This window comes from Oncorhynchus tshawytscha, linkage group LG06 (genome assembly GCF_018296145.1).
Source record: "Oncorhynchus tshawytscha isolate Ot180627B linkage group LG06, Otsh_v2.0, whole genome shotgun sequence".
NCBI lineage: Eukaryota > Metazoa > Chordata > Actinopteri > Salmoniformes > Salmonidae > Oncorhynchus > Oncorhynchus tshawytscha.
Genome location: NC_056434.1, coordinates 5,045,427 through 5,053,679, shown reverse-complemented (window position 1 = coordinate 5,053,679; position 8,253 = coordinate 5,045,427). Strand labels below are relative to the sequence as shown.

The following is an 8,253-nucleotide window of genomic DNA, read 5'->3' as shown; positions in this document are numbered from 1 at the left end:
CACTGTCTCATCAGCCCAGCCAGGCAATTTATAAACTTGAGCTCCACCATAAAAAGCATGTAGACATTATTATTGATTATCTCACATTTCTTTTCGACTAACATTTAGTTTTCAACAACGGAGATGTATTGTTTAAGCCTTACTGTCTGTCTCTTCGACATTTGCAACATTGTTTCAATATTCAAATTCGGTCTCCAGCTGTCCCGTAGTAATGAACGAGTCTGGAGTCGGGACGAGACAGACAGATAGACAGGCAGCGTTTCTCATCCAGTCGAAATCATGAATCAGCATAATTTATATGGACATATACAAATAAATTCCAATTGAAAAAAGGTCAAACAAAACAAAGTGAAAGTAGTTTGCTGTCATTCCAGCTCCAGTTTGAAGTGATTGCGTTAGCTGTGTTGTTGACTAGCTTGTTATTCTGTCTGCACTGTTTGACGTGACTGTATGTTAGCCCTAGTTGGTTAGCTAGGGATGAGAACGTTGCCAGACAGTATGCTTACCCCTCCCCTCCCTTCCCCCCTCTCTCTCTCTTTCTCTCTCTTATTCTTTCTCTCTCTCTCTCTCTCTCTCTCTCTCTTTCTCTCTCTTATTCTCTCTCTCTCTCTCTCTCTCTCTCTCTCTCTCTCTCTCTCTCTCGCTCTCTCTCTGCCCAGTGCTCAGCCCTCCCCCCCTCCCTTCCTCTCTCTCTCTCTCTCTCTCTCTCAGCTCTCTCTCTGCCCCTCCCTCCCCTCCCCTCCCCTCTCTGCCCAGTGCTCAGCCCTCCCCTCCCTTCCCCCCTCTCTCTCTCTCTCGCTCTCTGCCCAGTACTCAGCCCTCCCCCACCCTTTCCCCATCTCTCTCTCTTTCTCGCTCTCGCTCTCTCTGTTTCAATTCAATTCAAGGGCATTATTGGCTGTTTCTCTGCCCGATGTTCAGCCCTCCCCCTCCTCCTCCCTTTCTCTCTCTCTCTCTCTCTCTCTCTCTCTCTCTCTCTCTCTCTCTCTCTCTCTCTCTCTCTCTCTCTCTCTCTCCCTGCTGCATTGATGCTGCTACCTCCCTCAGTGATGACATCACCAGGCTCAGAACAGTTCAGCATCCTTCCTGTAGGCAGCAGGCAGGCAGTCAACAGAACAGAGACATTTTGTCTCCCAGCACTCAATGCAAAACACTTCTTGTTTTATCAAACCCTTCCTGGACCCCAGGCTATAGCAGGGTTTCTAGGCTATACTGTAATATTCCCTCTAGCGGTCGTGATGTTCTTTCTACCTTGAGTCTTCTTCCTGCTTGGAGGGAGGAAGGGAGAAAAGAAGGGAAGTATGCTGGCAGCTGGTCTGTGACAGTCAGACAGACCGAGAGAGAGAGAGAGAGAGAGAGAAAGAGAGACAGAGCTGGAGGACAGACAATTAACAGAAGAGGAGAGCAGAGCAAACAAGCTTCTTAAACCGGACAGGGCATTAAAGAGGTAGGATCCATTGTTCTGGTGCTAATGCCGTATTCATGGGGCAGTGTTTGTTTGGCGTTGCGTCTCCCGGGGCTGGGAAGGGAAGGGAGGAAAGGATTGTGATGGGGTGCGGCTATTGAGGAGCTGTCTGCTCAGACCATGTAGGATGGATGGAAAACTAGGGGCTTAAATATAATAGATCATTTTCTCTAGAACCTATATATTGTCATTTTGTAGTATAATGTTGAGCTGGTTGACAATAAGAATGTCATTCAGGAGGTAGGCAAGTCAGCAACATCAGTTGACAACCTCATTTAGAATTTGCCTTTTTTTTAAAATGTATTACGTTACAATTGAATTGTGCCTGGGACAATGTAATAGCCCTACACGTTGAATTATCCTGAAATGTCCGTTTCAAATGACAGCCTACGTCTAAACTACAGGCATATGTTGTAGCCTATGATATTTTTAAAAAATGACGTGGGGAGTAAATTATAGGCTAACATTAGATCGTGATAAATTCCCATGATGCACGTCCTGTTCACCTGCGTCTTATTTCACACAACTCTTATATCCTCGTAATTACAGTCTCTCTCCAAAAAATGGTGGTCAGATGCGTTCTCATGTCAGATTATGGCTAAAAGCCAGCCCATACCTGTAATAAGGTAGAGGGGCAGGTAGCCTAGTGGTTAGAGCGTTGGACAAGTTGTCAAAAGGTCTCTAGTTCGTAAGGTGAGAAATCTGTCGCACTTGAGCAAGGCATTTAACCCTAATTGCTCTTGAGCAAGGCACTTAACCCTAATTGCTCTTGAGCAAGGCACTTAACCCTAATTGCTCTTGAGCAAGGCACTTAACCCAAATTGCTCTTGAGCAAGGCACTTAACCCTAATTGCTCTTGAGCAAGGCACTTAACCCTAATTGCTCTTGAGCAAGGCACTTAACCCTAATTGCTCTTGAGCAAGGCACTTAACCCTAATTGCTCTTGAGCAAGGCACTTAACCCTAATTGCTCTTGAGCAAGGCACTTAACCCTAATTGCTCTTGAGCAAGGCACTTAACCCTAATTGCTCTTGAGCAAGGCACTTAACCGTAATTGCTCTTGAGCAAGGCACTTAACCCCAATTGCTCTCGGGTCACTGTTGATAATTGCAGACCCCACTCTCCGAGGGTCTCGGGGAGTTTTGGGACATCAGACATGAGCATTAATACGTAATAAATGTGTCGGGACGACTCAGGCAGGCCGTTTTTCTCAGCCAATCGAAATCATGAATCAGCATTATTTTTTGATGGATATATACAAAGAAATATCAATAGAAAACAGGCCAAAATTAAACGGAAATGCAGTTAGTTAGCAGTCTTTTTAGATTCAGTTTGAAGTGATTGTGGTAACTGTGTTGCGTTACTGTAGCTGTGTTGCGTTACTGTAGCTGTGTTGCGTTACTGTAGCTGTGTTGCGTTACTGTAGCTGTGTTGTGTTACTGTAGCTGTGTTGTGTTACTGTAGCTGTGTTGTTACTGTAGCTGTGTTGCGTTACTGTAGCTGTGTTGTGTTACTGTAGCTGTGTTGCGTTACTGTAGCTGTGTTGCGTTACTGTAGCTGTGTTGCGTTACTGTAGATGTGTTGTGTTACTGTAGCTGTGTTACTGTAGCTGTGTTGTTCTGTAGATGTGTTGTGTTACTGTAGCTGTGTTCTTGGCTAGCTCCTCTGAACAACATTCTTGACGAAAGAGCAGTTTCTATGCCAGGCGAAATCGCGCCTCATCAGCTCATTGTTATGGATGTATCCAAATATATGTCACTATAAAATAGCTTCAACAAATGCAGATGCAGCTACTTTGCTGTTATTCTGGCTGCACTGTTTGACGTGACTGTAAATTAGCCGTAGTTAGCTAGCTAGCAAGGGATAAGAACGTTGCCAGCCAGTTTGGCAATAGAACATTTAGAACCAACGACTGAGTCGTGTCCATAGATACAGAACCAAAATACTGAACGACTGAGTCGTGTCCATAGATACAGAACCAACATACTTAACAACTGAGTCGCGTCCATAGATACAGAACCAACATACTTAACAACTGAGTCGTGTCCATAGATACAGAACCAACATACTTAACGACTGAGTCGCGTCCATAGATACAGAACCAACATACTTAACAACTGAGTCGCGTCCATAGATACAGAACCAACATACTTAACAACTGAGTCGTGTCCATAGATACAGAACCAACATACTGAACGACTGAGTCGCGTCCATAGATACAGAACCAACATACTTAACAACTGAGTCGTGTCCATAGATACAGAACCAACATACTTAACGACTGAGTCGCGTCCATAGATACAGAACCAACATACTGAACGACTGAGTCGTGTCCATAGATACAGAACCAACATACTGAACGACTGAGTCGCGTCCATAGATACAGAACCAACATACTGAACGACTGAGTCGCGTCCATAGATACAGAACCAACATACTTAACGACTGAGTCGCGTCCATAGATACAGAACCAACATACTTAACGACTGAGTCGCGTCCATAGATACAGAACCAACATACTTAACGACTGAGTCGCGTCCATAGATACAGAACCAACATACTTAACGACTGAGTCGCGTCCATAGATACAGAACCAACATACTTAACGACTGAGTCGCGTCCATAGATACAGAACCAACATACTTAACGACTGAGTCAGCTCCATAGATACAGAACCAACATACTTAACGACTGAGTCGCGTCCATAGATACAGAACCAACATACTTAACGACTGAGTCGCGTCCATAGATACAGAACCAACATACTGAACGACTGAGTCGCGTCCATAGATACAGAACCAACATACTTAACGACTGAGTCGCGTCCATAGATACAGAACCAACATACTTAACGACTGAGTCGCGTCCATAGATACAGAACCAACATACTGAACGACTGAGTCGCGTCCATAGATACAGAACCAACATACTGAACGACTGAGTCGTGTCCATAGATACAGAACCAACATACTTAACGACTGAGTCGTGTCCATAGATACAGAACCAACATACTTAACGACTGAGTCGCGTCCATAGATACAGAACCAACATACTTAACGATGAGTCGTGTCCATAGATACAGAACCAACATACTGAACGACTGAGTCGTGTCCATAGATACAGAACCAACATACTTAACGACTGAGTCGCGTCCATAGATACAGAACCAACATACTTAACGACTGAGTCGTGTCCATAGATACAGAACCAACATACTGAACGACTGAGTCGTGTCCATAGATACAGAACCAACATACTTAACGACTGAGTCGCGTCCATAGATACAGAACCAACATACTTAACGACTGAGTCGTGTCCATAGATACAGAACCAACATACTTAAGACTGAGTCGCGTCCATAGATACAGAACCAACATACTTAACGACTGAGGCGTCCATAGATACAGAACCAACATACTTAACGACTGAGTCGTGTCCATAGATACAGAACCAACATACTTAACGACTGAGTCGTGTCCATAGATACAGAACCAACATACTGAACGACTGAGTCGCATCCATAGATACAGAACCAACATACTTAACGACTGAGTCGTGTCCATAGATACAGAACCAACATGTTTAACGACTGAGTCGCGTCCATAGATACAGAACCAACATACTTAACGACTGAGTCGTGTCCATAGATACAGAACCAACATACTGAACGACTGAGTCGTGTCCATAGATACAGAACCAACATACTTAACGACTGAGTCGTGTCCATAGATACAGAACCAACATACTGAACGACTGAGTCGTGTCCATAGATACAGAACCAACATACTGAACGACTGAGTCGTGTCCATAGATACAGAACCAACATACTGAACGACTGAGTCGCGTCCATAGATACAGAACCAACATACTGAACGACTGAGTCGTGTCCATAGATACAGAACCAACATACTTAACAACTCGGTCGCAGTCTCTAGCAACCCGAAACCGATAGAATGGACAACCAGTCGGCTCAGGTAGCAACCTTAGATTTAGTCTTAGGCCTAACAATACCCGTGTCAACACATCTTCCAAACACTGGCTTCTCTGGTATTGTCACTTCCGTAACCACAGGTCATACATTATGTCAATGACATTTTTCTACACACGTTTCCTAAAAGATGTTACCTTCTATTCTACCTTTCATAGTTTGATAGGCCAAGCTGAAACATAATGTTGGACTGGTGCATGTCTGCCAGCCTACAAAACACAGCAGAATTGTTCTGTATTTTACCTTTGCAATGAAATCTACGCCATTTCACCAAAGCAATCTGCATTGATTTCTCAATTCACACCAGCTCACGTATATGTCCAGGGCTACTGCTAGGTCTACATGGAAGTCATACTCCTATAGACTGTGAGAGGTCGTACTACTATAGACTGAGAGAGGTCGTACTCTACTCCTGCTAGGTCTACATGGAGGTCGTACTACTATAGACTGTGAGGTCTTACTACTGGAAGGTCTACATGGAATATTTTGGGGTTAACATTATATGACATACAGTAGATGCTACTTGCTCTCATTTTGGGCGGCAGACCTACGATTCCAAATCAGAACGTCATGGGAGTGGGACTGTACGTGGGCCTAACTGATTCAAATGATTCATTACAGCTTTTTAGTACCATACTCAGTCAAATAGTTATAGTCCTAGGTTACAATTGGTTATGGTAAGGATTTACCATTGGGAACTGGTTGAAATGGTACATGATGCTACATGATCAAAAGTATGTGGACACCTGCTCGTCAACAATCTCATTCCAGAATCAATGGCCTTAATCATGCCGCTATAACAGACTCCCTTCTGGGAAGGCCTTTTTGGAAGATTTTGGCGGAGATTTTCTTTCAATTCAGCCACAAGATCATAAAGTCACTGGGCTCTTCGGTACGGGTCATTCTACTGCCAATGTTTGTCTATGGAGATCGCATGGCTGTGTGCTCGATTTTATACACCTTTCAGCAACGGGTGTGCCTGAAATAGCTGAATCCACTAATTTGAAGGGATGTCCACATACTTTTGTATATATAGTGTATATCGAATGCTATGTACTGTATGCCCTTATCAGTAGACCTATTCAAGGCACCCTATGGGCCTTTGGGTCTCTGGGGCCATTAGCCATTCAGGATACAGGAAACACACCCTGGTCTGGTGTGACAAAGCAGTTTTTACACCATCAGTCATTAGTGTTCAATATGGTAGCTGTTTATCAATATACTATATGTTTACCAATATGCTACAGGTTTATCAATATGCTACAGGTTTATCAATATGCTACAGGCTTATCAATATGCTCCAGGCTTATCAATATGCTACAGGTTTATCAATATGCTACAGGTTTATCAATATGCTACAGGCTTATCAATATGCTACAGGCTTATCAATATGCTACAGGTTTATCAATATGCTACAGGCTTATCAATATGCTACAGGCTTATCAATATGCTACAGGTTTATCAATATGCTACAGGTTTATCAATATGCTACAGGCTTATCAATATGCTACAGGTTTATCAATATGCTACAGGTTTATCAATATGCTACAGGCTTATCAATATGCTACAGGTTTATCAATATGCTACAGGCTTATCAATATGCTACAGGCATGTCAATATGCTACAGGTTTATCAATATGCTACAGGCTTATCAATATGCTACAGGTTTATCAATATGCTACAGGTTTATCAATATGCTACAGGCTTATCAATTTTATTTTACCATTATTTAACTAGGCAAGTCAGTTAAGAACAAAATCTTAATTTCAATAACAGACTAGGAACAGTAACCTTTCGGTTACTAGTCCAACGCTCTAACCACTAGGCTACCCTGCCACCTCTACACTCTAACCACTAGGCTACCCTGCCACCTCTACACTCTAACCACTAGGCTACCCTGCCACCTCTACACTCTAACCACTAGACTACCCTGCCACATCTACACTCTAAGCACTAGGCTACCCTGCCACCTCTACACTCTAACCACTAGGCTACCCTGCCACCTCTACACTCTAAGCACTAGGCTACCCTGCCACCTCTACACTCTAACCACAAGGCTACCCTGCCACCTCTACACTCTAAGCACTAGGCTACCCTGCCACCTCTACACTCTAACCACAAGGCTACCCTGCCACCTCTACACTCTAACCACTAGGCTACCCTGCCGCCTCTACACTCTAAGCACTAGGCTACCCTGCCACCTCTACACTCTAACCACTAGGCTACCCTACCTCCTCTACACTCTAACCACCTAGGCTACCCTGCCTCCTCTACACTCTAACCACTAGGCTACCCTGCCACCTCTACACTCTAACCACTAGGCTACCCTGCCACCTCTACACTCTAACCACTAGGCTACCCTGCCGCCCCTACACTCTAACCACTAGGCTACCCTGCCACCTCTACACTCTAACCACTAGGCTACCCTGCCGCCCCAATATGCTACAGCCTTATTATTCTTCTGCTTATACTTCTATGTCAGATAATTGCATCATTTCAGATGGTTTGTCATCATCTAGCTCCTGTATTCTCCTATATCTCCTGTATTCTCCTATATCTCCTGTATTCTCCTGTATTCTCCTATATCTCCTGTATTCTCCTGTATTCTCCTATATTCTCCTGTATTCTCCTGTAGCTCCTGTATTCTCCTGTATTCTCCTACATCTCCTGTATTCTCCTGTATTCTCCTATAGCTCCTGTATTCTCCTGTAGCTCCTGTATTCTCCTGTATTCTCCTATATCTCCTGTATTCTCCTGTATTCTCCTATAGCTCCTGTATTCTCCTATATCTCCTGTATTCT

The 8,253-nt window shown here is 43.8% G+C and overlaps 1 protein-coding gene across 12 annotated transcripts in view; it reads left to right on the top strand.

Annotated features, from left to right (window-relative positions):
* Positions 1-1,056: 1,056 nt before the first annotated feature.
* Positions 1,057-8,253, top strand: part of LOC112247640 (kinesin-like protein KIF1A) — a 186,484-nt gene continuing 179,287 nt past the window's right edge. For 10 of the 12 annotated variants that reach the window (XM_042322879.1, XM_042322874.1, XM_042322876.1 and 7 more), the window contains exon 1: positions 1,057-1,447. The gene's annotated coding sequence lies outside the window, so the exon portion shown is untranslated. The remainder of the gene's footprint in view (positions 1,448-8,253) is intronic. The other 2 variants (XM_042322878.1, XM_042322877.1) reach the window with 1 other exon arrangement.